This window comes from Martes martes, assembly GCF_963455335.1.
Source record: "Martes martes genome assembly, chromosome: 5".
NCBI lineage: Eukaryota > Metazoa > Chordata > Mammalia > Carnivora > Mustelidae > Martes > Martes martes.
In genome coordinates this window covers 32,546,177-32,559,869 of record NC_137892.1, presented here as the reverse complement: position 1 = coordinate 32,559,869, position 13,693 = coordinate 32,546,177, and positions in this window count along the sequence as shown.

Sequence of the window (13,693 nt, the reverse complement as noted above, 5' to 3'; positions counted from 1 at the left end):
TCTTAGACATAAGGAAAAATCAACCAACTGCATTTTAAAAAAAAGATTTTCCCCTGTTACTACTATTTTTTAAAGTAGGCTTCATACCCAACATGGGGCTTGAACTCAAAACCTCGTGATCAAGAGTCTCATGCTCTACCCACAGAGCCAACCAGCCACCACTCCCCTATTATTTTGATGTCACTGGAGCCAGTTTCTTTTTCCTGTTTTCTTTAAAGGATTTGCATTTCTTTATTGTCTCCTTTAACTTAGCTCACATGAATAAGCACTTCCTTGACAGTGGCATGTTTCTCTCTCAAACCAGTTCTTTCCTATACATGTTGGTTGTCTAAACCTTGTTCCGCGTACATTCTTAGCCATAAAGGAGCAGGAAAATGCTGTCTTTTTCAAAGGACTGGTGGCTATGGGTGACGTGGGCCCCGGGGCAGGGGCGGGGGTGGTAGTGTGGAGAAGGGGCCTTGAGCTATCATTCAAGTCTGTGCGCCATGGCTTTATGAGAAAATTCTTTGCCTTCATTTAAAGTGAATACCTTTTTTTTTCCCCCCTCTAGGAATTCTCATTCAGCTTAGGCAGTTATGAAATTGGGAACTTGATAAAGTTCTAATTGGAGTCATGGGACATTAAGAAATTTTGCTCTCAAATGCCCCTGCGCTTTGAACTAGTAGGGGTCAAAAAGCCGACAGTCCTGTCATGTGGGGCCATTTGGGGAACTTCTGGAGTTTGGGCAGTGCCTCAGTTCAAAATATCAGGTGTCCTCCTGAGCCCTCAGGTTGAAAAACACCCATTATGTTGAGTCATTGGAAATTGCCATTTTGTTTTTAAGTTAAAAAAAAAAAAAAAAAGGTAAAATATTGGCAGTTTATTTAGGTCAACCTACACATGAGGTTTTAGTTTTCTTGAAGAGTTAATTGAGAATTGTGACCATGAATGTTATGAGAAACAAAATATTACATATAAAGCAAGACTGGAAATGAATTTTTTTAAATGAATAATTTGTAAATAAGGAAATAAGGCTCAAGGAGTAAAGATCATTTGTCCACATGTCCAGAACTGGGAACTAGAGGAGTCTTTATGGAAATCTGGATCTTGCTGAACTTGAAGCCTATGATTTTTACATGACTACTCACTGCCCCTTCACCGTATTCAGTGTGGTAACCTCCTTGGTCAAGTTGAGAAGCAAGTAATCACGGCAGAAAGGAACCTTCTTTTGTTGTGGAGCTATTGAAAAGCCTTGAGCTTCTATATAAATATGTGACTACTTGAAATTAAAAAAGCATTTCAGCATGTTATTAAGAACCATCTTTTAAAAATGTATGAATAAATTATTTTCCTATGATGGAAGTAAGGCATTAGGGAAAAAAAAAAGTACCCACAGGTAGAAGAGAAAAAATCTGGCAACCATGGTTTTGCCAACTGGAGAGAAGCACTGTTAACACTTGGATGTTTGTCCTTATCTCTCTGTGTTCATTTATTTAACAAATACTGATGGAGCACCTGCTCTGTGTCAGGCACTGTACTAAGTGCTGGGCTGGTTTGGACAAGTAGATGTCTTTGCCCTCAGTCTAGAGGAGGCCAAAGTCAATAAACAAATACACCAACAAATACTTTGACCGCATGTTGAGATATTTGAAACAGAATGCCATTAAAAAAAGAGAGGGTAGAATTCTGGAGTCAGAGAGGAATGAAGAATATGTGCACTTATTTGATTATTATCTTTTTAAATTTTTATTTATTTATTTGACAGAGAGACAGCGAGAGAGGAAACATAAGCAGGGGGAGTGGGAAGGAAGAACCTGGCTTCCTGCTGAGCAGGGAGCCCGATGTGGGGCTTGAACCCAGGACCCTGGGATCATGACCTGAGCTGAAGGCAGACACTTAACAACTGAGCCACCCAGGTGCCCCTGGAATATGTTCATTTAGACAGAAAGGTCAGGTATCGCCTTGTTGAGGAGAAGACATTTCCACAGAGGTGAGAATGGTTATGTAGTTGGTGATACAAATTGCCGAGTGTCCTGGCAGAGGTATAGGCAACATAGTGAGAGGGATCAGAGCACATGACCCCCAAAAAAGGCGTCTTTGGCATATTGAATATTTAGAGCAAATGTACTTGAGAAGTAGCAGGTGCAGGAAGGGCTCTCTGATCTCACACTTTGTGCCTAGAAGTAGAGTGTAGATCTCCTGCAAGAAAGATGGCCTCCCTGTACCAGGAAGGTGGAGCACATTCTTACTCTTACACACAGGGAGTCAACATGAGATGATTCTGCACAGAAATCCTTACAAATACCTTATGAAAACAGCCCTTCTCTGGTGTTAGTTTCCCCCATGTATATACTGGTCACCTTGTCACACTTCACTGTGTCTAGCCCCAAGCCACCTTTCCTTCATCTTGTCATATCTCCACAATTTATTGCTCTTTGCTAAAATGGTCTACAGGCCTGCGAGTCTAACTGCTTCTTTTGGATTTTCACTTCTGCGTAGGAAACCACCCATTCCTTGGAGAAATAGTAACATCAGGAAAATCTGTTGCTTTTTCTCCTGTCAGTTAATTCCTGGGCCCCAGCCACAGAACCTGAGAAGGTGGTAGAAAAGTCTCTCCTCCCCTCCAGTAGGAAGGAGGCTGGCACATGTGATAGACTTTCCAGGAGGAGGAACAGGACATCAAGGTGTCTGGCCTGGAGTGAGCCCCACATTTTCACAGGGCATGGAAGAGAGGTGGAATTGCATCCCATGTAATTATTAATTATACATGTAATTTTAAGAAACAAAATGGAAATAATTCTGTGTGCGTGGTCATTGTCACTTGTTTTTCCTTCATTATCAACACATAGATTTGGGGTGTATAGTCTGTGACATACAAGTGTCCTTATTTGAGTAACCCTACCTGTTCCTTGCTCTCCATTGCCCTTGTGGGAGAGAAAACTAGGCTGTCTATTCCTACTGACATAATACAAATTGGGAAAAGGAAAAACTGCCACTTCCTTGTATACACAGCTATGAAAGTATGTCCCTGGGACTGAGTGAAACCCACAAAATGGGCATTTTCCTCCTAAGAAAATATTTTTTTGTTCCTAAGCCTGTCTCCTACCCTCTCCAAAGCCCAGGCAGAGGATAAAAATCAAATTTGTGTGCAGTGTTAGTATCATTAAATTGTAACACCTTAAAATCACATTATCTACTCTTCTGAGTCTCATAAAACTTAGAGTTCTACCAGAGCCGTGCTCTGATTTCTCTAAGAAATTCATATGTTCCTCTGCCCTTCTGTGGGGCATTTGGGGAGATTGTTTTTAATCACTGCTATTTTTAGCTACCGTCAGTATTTCCCCTTGATAATCACTGAGGGAACATGCCACATGCTAGGGCTGGGACTTGAGTTGTTTCCAGTTGCAACACTGGAAGGCAGCATATCTGGTCCTGACAGATCCACCTTCGTAGGCTCAATTGAAAAACCCAAGGTTGTTTTTGTTGTTGTTTTTTTTTTTTAACCCAAGCTTTTGAGAGACGAGTACAACAAACATGGTTTGGCATATTTTGGGCGAGACTTGATGACAGACTTCCCTAAGACAAAGCAAAGAAAGAAAACAAGCCAGGAGCCATTTTGTGCTTGGGTATTTTCCCAGAGTTTGCACAGGCCCCAGAGAAGAGAAATTTCTTTTCAGGTTTGTGCACTGGAAAACTTTGCTTGGTAAGACTGATTGAAAAACACCTCCACATCCTCACACACCCGGTCAGAGGGAAAAACCACCTTCAGTCCTCACCCAGCTGGAATTCCCCGCTCGATCTACTTTTTGGTAAAACTCAAATACAAGGTGTGGCTACTGGTTCTAGATCTCATCCCATGCGCCTAGAACATTCCATGATTAGTGTTTGAGTGTGTGTGTGAATGAGGGGCAACATAAACTGCCAATTCAGACCAGCCTGCTATCTGGGAGATTTGGAACCATCATACTTGGCAGTTGTTTTCCTAAATTATCATGGAGTGGGGGGAATCTAATGCAAATAGGTTATTGCTGTTAATTGATTTTCCTCACATGCAACCTGTTTCCCGGTCCTCTGTCTCCTGGGAAGGGAGGAAGACACATGAAATGTGTTTTATTAAGCAAGACTAAGGTGTAGAAAGAGGACAAGAAAACTATCTTCTCTGACTGAGGATGTAGGAAAGTTATAAAATTCCCACATGAGTCATTTTGGTACAGCATTTGAATGTATGGATGGAAGTCAGCATGTGATTTTCTTCCCTGAGGGGCTTCTCAAAGCATAGGACACTCTATTTAATAGTTAATTTAGAAGCCATGCCCAGTATACTGAAAGTCATCACTATAAAAATCCAGGGTGTTTTTGACTGGACTTAGGAATCTTGAACAATGTAATGGATTTACTTCTAGGAGATTATTGAGAAACGGGAAGTTTGAGCCCTTGGCACTCCTGTGTGCAGGGTTGAGATGAGAAGTGACTTTGGTCTCTTGTGTCTTCAGTTCCAGGGCAACAGGTGCTGCCTGCACGGGTCCTGGCTTCTTCAAGAATTAGTTGAGGTCACTGTCTTCTACAGGGGCTAGGAGCCCCTGCACTGACCTCCAGCTGCTCCCAGAAGGCAGGTGGTCAATGGACGTGGGTTAGCCTCTCAGACCCGTTGGATGGCCTTGGTCATCTTTTAATTCTCTAGTCCCTTCTCTGAAAAAGAAAATGTTTTCTGGAAATGTTTCTTTTTAGGAAATTAAACTTAAGGTGTTCAGACATATTTCCAGGCCTGTTAAGAAAAGCCTCAACCAGGGGCACCTGGGTGGCTCAGTGGGTTAAAGCCTCTGCCTTCGGCTCAGGTCATGATCTCAGGGTCCTGAGATCGAGCCCCAGGTCGGGCTCTCTGCTCAGCAGGGAGCCTGCTTCCCTTCCTCTCTCTCTGCCTGCCTCTCTGCCTACTTGTGATCTCCGTCTGTCCAATAAATAAAATAAAAAAAAAAAAAAAAGAAAAGCCTCAACCAATGTTACAGGTTTACCTGGCATCTCATTCAGACTTTGGCCTTACTTGGTGCCAGATAATGGGAGCATATCGCAGGTATTCTAAGATTTGAGGGACCTAATGAAATAGTAGAGTTTAGCGATGCCGTATGATTAAAAAGAGATAGTAATAATCTTAATTACCACAGAATAATTCTTGAGCAATTCTTAATTGTCCAAGAATAATTCTGGCTACATAATTTTTTAAATAGATGTATATATTTATCTATCTATCTATTTATTTATTTATTTCAGAGAGCACGAGTGGTGGAGAGGGGCAAAGGGAGAGGGAGAGAGTAAAAGAGGCAGACTCCCCGCTGAGCATGGAGCCCAGGCCTGGATTTCATGACCCTGAGATCGTGGCCTGAGCTGAAATCAAGAGGTAGGCACTTAACAGACTGAGCCACCCTGGCGCTCCTGGTTATGCAACTTTTTCATATTGCTCTGTACTTAGCTAGGCTTGGGAATGGATCTCCTAATTTTGGTAGTTCATAAACATACTTGCTTTGGTGGACATCTGTTTAAACTGTCTTAGCTTTAGTTTACTTGAACACTGTATCCCAAGTGAACATGTGGGTATTTGTTAAATACAGTGGTGTGAGTTTCAGATAGTTTCTAAACGTGCACAAAATTTAGACCTAGAAGGCAGCCTAGCAATCTCTAGCAAGGCTTCTAGAATCAGAGCATCAAATCTTGTCTCCTGACCTAATTAGCCCTGACTTCTGATAAATTACTTAACTTCTCCGTGACTCAGTTTCACTGCCTATAAAATGGGTTGTGGGGGTATGGTGGCCATTAGGATGTGCTTTGCTAACCTTCAGCTGTAGTTGACCAAAGGCCCCAGCACCTGTGCTCTGCCATCTATCCCTGGGATTTCCTGAGGCTAGGCCCCTGTGGCTGCTCTTAGCCCACTGAGTGTGGCATAATTATTAAGGTAGATCCAATCCTGGGCCACACAAAGATCCTTTATTTACCACTGTGGCTTGTGGACTTGTTGGTGGCTTTGCTTAACTGTCCCTTTGTGATGTTTCCAACCAATCTGCTATCTTTCTCCTCCCTGGCCTCACATACCATCATGGTCTCAGGCCTCTCCCAGCCTAGTCCAGCTCCCACCCTCTTATCCCTCATTTAGGTAGTTCCCCTAATACAGGGTTGTCAGGTTAAACAGCAAATAAACATCAGGGTGTCCAGTTAGATGTGAATTTAAGGTAACAAATAATTTCCTTTGAAAGTATACTCTAACTTTTAGTAGACTCATATTTTATCTGGCCAAAAATCAGGGGAAATTTAATTCCTATCTATTTAATTCCATCTGACTGTTGTAGGACCTGGTCTAACGCAGGGTGCTAATAATTGTACCCACCTCAGAGGTAGAACTGAAGCACTAAAGGATGTAATTAGAGCTGGACTTGGTACATATTAAGTGCTTGATAATTCGTGGTTTTTATTAAAGTCAGAGGGTGTGATGGATACTGTGTTCTCCTGGGGCTCCATAGCCTTGCTCTCAAGGTGGCCGTGGGGACTGGTTGGGCTCTGGGCTGTGTGCCAGGTGCAGGTCATCTCCCTGACAACAGAGTGGTCACTTGCAGGGTGGTGAACGTGAGTGCCCCACGCAGAGAGGGTGACCCTGTTAGCAGAGTGGCTTTGCTCTCTTGGCTCCCTGCCCCATGACTCTTCTTTGCTCTGCTTAATTCCTTTTCTTCCCCCTGAGATTTTATTTATTTATTTGAGAGAGAGAGCACGCGCACGCGCACCGAAGTTGGGGGGGGGCGGGGCAGAGGAAGACGGAGAAGCAGGCTCCCTGCTGAGTGGGGACTCCAACTGACAACTGAGGCTCAATCCCAGAGATCATGACCGGAGTCTAAGGCAGATGCTTAGCAGACTGAGCCACCCAGGGGCCCCTCCTCTGCTTTATTTCTTATTATCTTCTGTTTCCCTATTGTGTTATGGCCTCATATAAAGAGCCAGGCCTGGTCATCAGAAAACCAGAATGCTCTTCTCCCTCTGGCCAGCCTCCCAAAGTTACGCTTCAGGTTATTCTTTGGGCTATTTCTTTTTTTAAATGGTTTACCTATGCTTTTTTAAATCACTAGTTCTTTCTTACTTTTCCTTTGAACTATTAGGTTCTGAGGTAGTCTGGTTGTTTGAGAATTCTGGAGGTTTGCAATCTGGGTAACAGAGGTGGTGTAAATGAATTATGTAGGAATAGAGACTAATGGAACAGACGAGGAGTTTCACTGTTACTGGGGAGGAGAGAATTTTTTAGTTCAAAACAAAATGCCCTGGACACTTGGGATAGAATCTGGATATTTGAATCTTAGGTGTTAGGACCAGAGACATAATGAGATAATCAGTAGCAGTAGTACTTTACTTGATTTCCCTAAGATCCAGAAAATAGTAATTTCAAAATACTATGTGAACATCAGTTAATTCTTAGGAAAGATGACTCTGATGAATTCACTCCCCCACTTAATAATAGCAAACTTGCATGTGCGTTTAACTTTGTACATTGATGCAAATGTAGGGGAGCAAAATTTGGCTCTTCAAAATGTGTCTCTTTGGCTGGTAGATTATTTTAAGCTGATTCTTTTTTCTTTTCTTTCTTTTTTTTTTTTTGGATTGTTACTTTTTTTCCTCTAATTAACATATAATGTATTATTTGCCCCAGGGGTGCAGGTCTGTGAATCATCAGTCTTGCACATTTCACAGCACTCACCATAGCACATACCCTCCCCAGTGTCCATAACCCAGCCACCCCATCCCTACCCCCTACCCCCAGCAACTCTCAGTTTGTTTCCTGAGATTAAGAATCTCTTATCGTTTGTCTCCCTCCTGATCTCATCTTGTTTCATTTATTCCCCCACTATCCCCTACGACCCCTCGCCCTGCCTCTCAAATTCTTCAAGTCAGTGAGATCCTTTGATAATTGTCTTTCTCTGATTGACTTATTGACTTATTTCGCTTAGCATAATACCCTCATAATACCCACATTGTTGCAAATGGCAAGATTTCGTTTCCCTTGATGGCTGCATAGTATTCCATTATATATATGTGTGTGTGTGTGTGTGTGTGTGTGTATACATATATATACATATATACATACATATATATACATATACATATATACACACACATATATATACATACACACACACACATATATATACATACATACATATATATACACACACACATACACACATACACACACACACACACACACACACACACACACATACCACATCTTCTTTATCCATTCATATGTTCATGGACATCTAGGTTCTTTCTGTAGTTTGGCTGTTGTGGACATTGCTGCTATAAACATTCTATAAACATTCGGGTGCACGTGCCCCTTCGGATCACTACATTTGTATCTTTAGGGTAAATACCCAGTAGTGTGATTGCTGGGTCATAGGGCAGCTCTATTTTCAACTTTTTGAGGAAACTCCATGCTGTTTTCCAGAGTGGCTGCACCGGCTTGCATTTCCACCAACAGTGTAGGAGGGTTCCCCTTTCTCTCCATCCTCTCCAACACCTGTCGTTTCCTGACTTGTTAATTTTAGCCATTCTGACAGGTGTGAGGTGGTATCTCACTGTGGTTTTGATTTGTATTTCCCTGATGCTGAGTGTTGCTGGGCACTTTTTCATGTGTCTGTTGGCTATCTGGATGTCTTCTTTGCAGAAGTGTCTGTTCATGTCTTCTGCCCATTTCTCGATTGGAGTATTTGTTCTTTGGGTATTGAGTTTGAGAAGTTCTTTACAGATTTTGGATACTAGCCCTTTATCTGATGTGTCATTTGTGACATTCTGTCAGTTATCTTTTGATTTTGTTGACTGTGCAAAAGCTTTTGATCTTGATGAAGTACTGGTGGTTCATTTTTGTCTTTGCTTCCCTTGCTTTTGGCGATATTTCTAGGAAAAAGTTGCTGCAGCTGAGGTCGAAGAGGTTGCTGCCTGTGTTCTACTCTAGGATTTTGTTGGATTCCTGTCTCACATTGAGGTCTGTCATCCATTTTGAATCTGTTTTTGTGTGTGGTGTAAAGAAATGGTCCAGTTTCATTCTTCTGCGTGTGGCTGTCCAATTTTCCCAACACTGTTTGTTGAAGAGACTTTTTTCCATTGGATATTTTTTCCTGCTTTGTCGAAGATTAGTTGACCATACAGTTGAGGGTCCATTTCTGGGCTCTCTATTCTGTTTCATTGATCTATGTGTCTGTTTTTGTGCCAGTACCATACTGTCTTGATGATGACAGCTTTGTGATAGAGCTGAAGTCTGAAATTGTGATGCCACCAACTTTGGTTTTCTTTTTCATCATTCCTTTGGCTATTTGAGGTCTTTTCTGGTTCCATGTAAATTTTAGGATTATTTGTTCCATTTCTTTGAAAAAAAAATTGGTGGTATTTTGATAGGGATTGTGTTAAATGTATAGATCGTTTTAGGTAGCATAGACATTTTCACAGTATTTGTTCTTCTAATCCATGAGCATGGAACATTTTTCCATTTCTTTGTGTCGTCCTCAATTTCTTTCATGAGTACTTTATAGTTCTCGAGTACAGATTCTTTGCCTCTTCAGTTAGGCTTATTCCTAGGTATCTTACTAAAAAAGAGCAGGCTCAGAAAGAACCTTTCACCTCCCCACTAACTGCCTAAAGGAACCGAGGTAGAGAACCATCTTCAGGAAAGAAGCTATCACCATAGAAAACTATAGTATAATATGAACTATGATATGGTAGACAGAAGGAACCTATCAGTGTCTGTTTGATCAAAGTCCTCTCTCTGTCCCATTTGTTTTTGGATGGCCCCTGTAAACATTTATTTATTAAACATTTATTCTTTGCATTATTCCTGCGAATTGCCTTTCTTCCTATAGAACCAGAGCCACACCCTTAGTTTACACACATTCCTTGGTCTGGAATGATGTATAAACCTCATTTTGCCTGACTGTCTTTGGAATCTCCTATGTTTATGTGGATTCCCTGTGCTTGTGTAATTAGATTTGATTTTTGCCTGTTTATCCATCTTATGTCAATTTAATTCATAGACCAGCCAGAGAAACCTTGAAAGTATAGGCAAAATTTTCCCCTCTGGCAAAAATTACCAATGGCAAAAATATAATCAGAAGCAAAGGAAAAATCACTCTCTACCCTTCAAGGTCTTCTGGGTAGAGTAAGACTTAAATTGATGTGAGACAGATTAACATGAGCAAAACCCAAGGTTTTATTATATGCTCACAGAGACCCAGTAATGAAATTGAGACCAAAGAAATGACCAAGGCAGGTGGGCGGTTTTTACACTTTTTAGACAAAGAGACAATAAATCTGTGAGGAGTTGACAGGACAAAGAAAACTTAACTTTGAGAACTTCAATTAATAAGGAACTCTAAACAGAATTTGGGCTGTGGCAGTAAGTTGGTTAAAAAATATATATATATATATATATATATCCAGGGTTGTTTAGACAGCCTTCTTAGTTCTGAATTTCCCATCTCTGGGGATAAACATGTCTCTTTACCTCCTGGTATAGGAAGGTACCTTTCACATGGGAGATTTACTTCCTGCTTTCAGGGGGACAGAGGAGGTTCTGAATGTCCTTGTTGAATAACTTTTATTTAAAATAATATGCCAGGGGCGCCTGGGTGGCTCAGTGGGTTGAAGCTTCTGCCTTCGGCTCGGGTCATGATTCCCAGCGAGCCCCGCAGCGGGCTCTCTGCTCTGCGGGGAGCCTGCTTCCCCCTCTCTCTCTGCCTGCCTCTCCGCCTACTTGTGATCTCTGTCAAGTAAATAAATAAAATCTTTAAAAAAATAAAATAATATGCCAGAGTAGCATGTGTTGGGGCAGCCTGTCTTTGGCCCTTACAATCACAAATAATGATCTTAAAATTGAATCCAAACCTCACGTCTCCATGATGTCTTAGGATCACATTGCTAAACGGGTTTTGAAAGGCAGTTGAGCAAAACATTCTTCCCTTAAGCCAAGGCAAGTTGTTCCAACAAGATCTAAATAAAGTATACTTCAAAATTCCTGGGGAAGGTTTGCATGATGTGAGGCAAAATGTAAATTCTTGAGCTTTTGTCATATTTAACAGAAAATGCAAACTGAGGGGCACCTGGGTGGCTCAGTCGTTAAGCATCTGCCTTCAGCTCAGGTCACAATTCCAGGGTCCTGGGATCGAGCCCCATATCAGGCTCCCTACTCAGTGGGAAGCCTGCTTTTTCTTCTCCCTCTCTCTGACTGCCACTCCCCCTGCTTGTGTGCTTTCTATCTCTGTCAAATAAATAAATAAAATCTTTAAAAAAAAAGTTCAAACTGAGATAAAGAATGGTTGTATTCATCTTGTACATATGATAGTCTGTGATATGTTTGATGGTTAATGAGTTGTGATAGAACATGTAGTCTGTGATAATGTTATTTTGGGGTATCTTTGGAATTTGTTTTTTTTCCTACTAATTATGAGAGTTTTCTAAGTATTATACTCTGGATTTAGGACAAATCCATGAGGCGCCGACTATGGTAAGAAGAGCATGGGATTTTGAATTAGAACACCTGATTCAAGTGCTTTTCCCTATTTATTCCCTTGGGCAAGTCCCTTAGCTTGGACTTTGCTTTCCTTGTCTGTAGAATGGTAATACTAACATGTGCCTCAGTTTTTTTTAATCATTTTCTTTGTGTGTAGCTTGAAGGCAAATCATAAAAAAGGGCTGTGTAACAGGTTCCTGTTACTATTGTATGAGGAGGAGTGTTCATATGTTTGTCTCTTATAAGGAGGAATCGCAGATTTGTTGTTAATTCCATTCATTTATGAGGTGCACATCTCCGAGACAAGCAATCCTTAAGTTAAAAAATAAAAAAGGGAGGGGCGCCTGGGTGCCTCAGTCAGTTAAGCGTCTGCCTTGGGTTTGTCCTGGGATGGAGCCCAGCATGGGGCTCCCTTCTTGGCAGGGAACCTGCCTCTCCCTTCCCCCCAACTTGTGCTCTCTCTTTCCCTCTCTTCCTCAAATACATAAGTAAAATCTTTAAAAAAAAAATAAGTAAAAAAGGGAGAAGTATATGCACAACATTCCTGGTGGGTGAGGCTCAGGCTCTCTTCCCATTATGCCATCAACACAGCAGCACTGAATGTCCTTGGTGGCGCGGTTACTGCATCGTTGTGCTCATTATCTCACTGAATTCTCCCCACAAATCCGCAGAATTGTGAGTCATCATCCCCATTGCAGGTGATGTGACTAATGCTTAGAAAGATAGGGAACTTTAACCAAACCTCACCATTAGTAAGCAGAAGAAAAAATTGAGTCTAGAGATGGGTTCCAGAATCCATACTCTCAGCACTTGATAATTTTGCCTTTGAATTCACAAGTCACTAGGTTTGGGAGTATTGTCTTCATGGGTGCATCTCTTCTCCCGGAAGTATCAAGAATATTGAGGTCCTTTAGCGGGGCCAGTTCTTATCTAAAAATGGAAAATTCTTTTTATTGCCCTTCTAATGGATGAACATCACAAATTTTTATGGACTTTACCTGATATTTAAGAGGAGGGAAAATTTTCCTCTACCCCTTAGGTTCAGTAACGGTGGCAAGTGAATTAAATTAATAAAGAGCAGATTAACAAGAGAGAAAATACACAGATACTAATTATAATATTACATATTATAATTATATATAATATAGAATTATACTATAATTGATTATAAACTATGTTAATAATTTTACATGTGGGAAAGAAAAGACAAGAAAACCCCAAAGAAGCAATTAGACTGGAGGCTTATATACCAAACTTAGTAGCAAAAAAGGAGTGGGAGGAAAGGCTGTTGTGGGAAAACAAATGACTTTCTGGAAAGATAAAGGGACCCTTAGGAAATGAGATAGAAATGTGCTATTCTGTGACAAGGTCTGTTTGGGTTTGATAATTAGAGATCTTCTCAGGGAGGGTGTTAATGACAAATGGAGTTCTTTTGGGAAGCTCTGCTTTTAGGTATATAAGGCATTTTAGGGACTCCAATGCCTTTAGCTCAAAATGATTCTTAGACCCAAATGACATATTTCGGGACAGCATATTGTAATCTCTTTAAGTCTGTTTGAGAACTAAGTTCTCAAATTAGCGTACAAATGGTACATTTAGAGTTATTATCACCTGGTGCAATCTATGAAGACAGCCTTGCTCCCTTTGCAGCTGGTAAGCAAATCCTTTGTCTGGAGGGCTTCATCTTTCCAGAGGCAGTGCATGAAGAAGACCCCCCCACCCCCTGCCCTGGGACAGAAGGTAGGCCTCGACGCTGAGGACGCTGGCTGGCCTGAAGTGCATGCTTGGAGAAGGTCACATGGTGTGAGCCAGGACCTTGGCAAAAGGCAGACTTGAAGCGACTGAGGGGGGCAGGAGGGAGAGCAATGTGATAGCCCAAGGCTGGACAGCACGTGATAAACGCTTCGCTCTGGACTTCTCACATCACAGGTGAATCTGTATATTTAGGAACTTAAATTGGATCTTTTGAGGAAACTGGTGAAGGCAGTGGGGTCCAGGACCCAGAACTTGCAACATAAGTACCACAAAGAAGCAGTAAACCTATCAAACCAACCCAAGTACCACAAAGAAGCAGTAAACCTATCATTTAGAGCAAAAACTAAGGAAAAAAACACAACAAACCACACATAAAATGGTTGATTTTATGTGTCAGTTTGAATGGGTTACTAGCTGTGTCTGTGACAG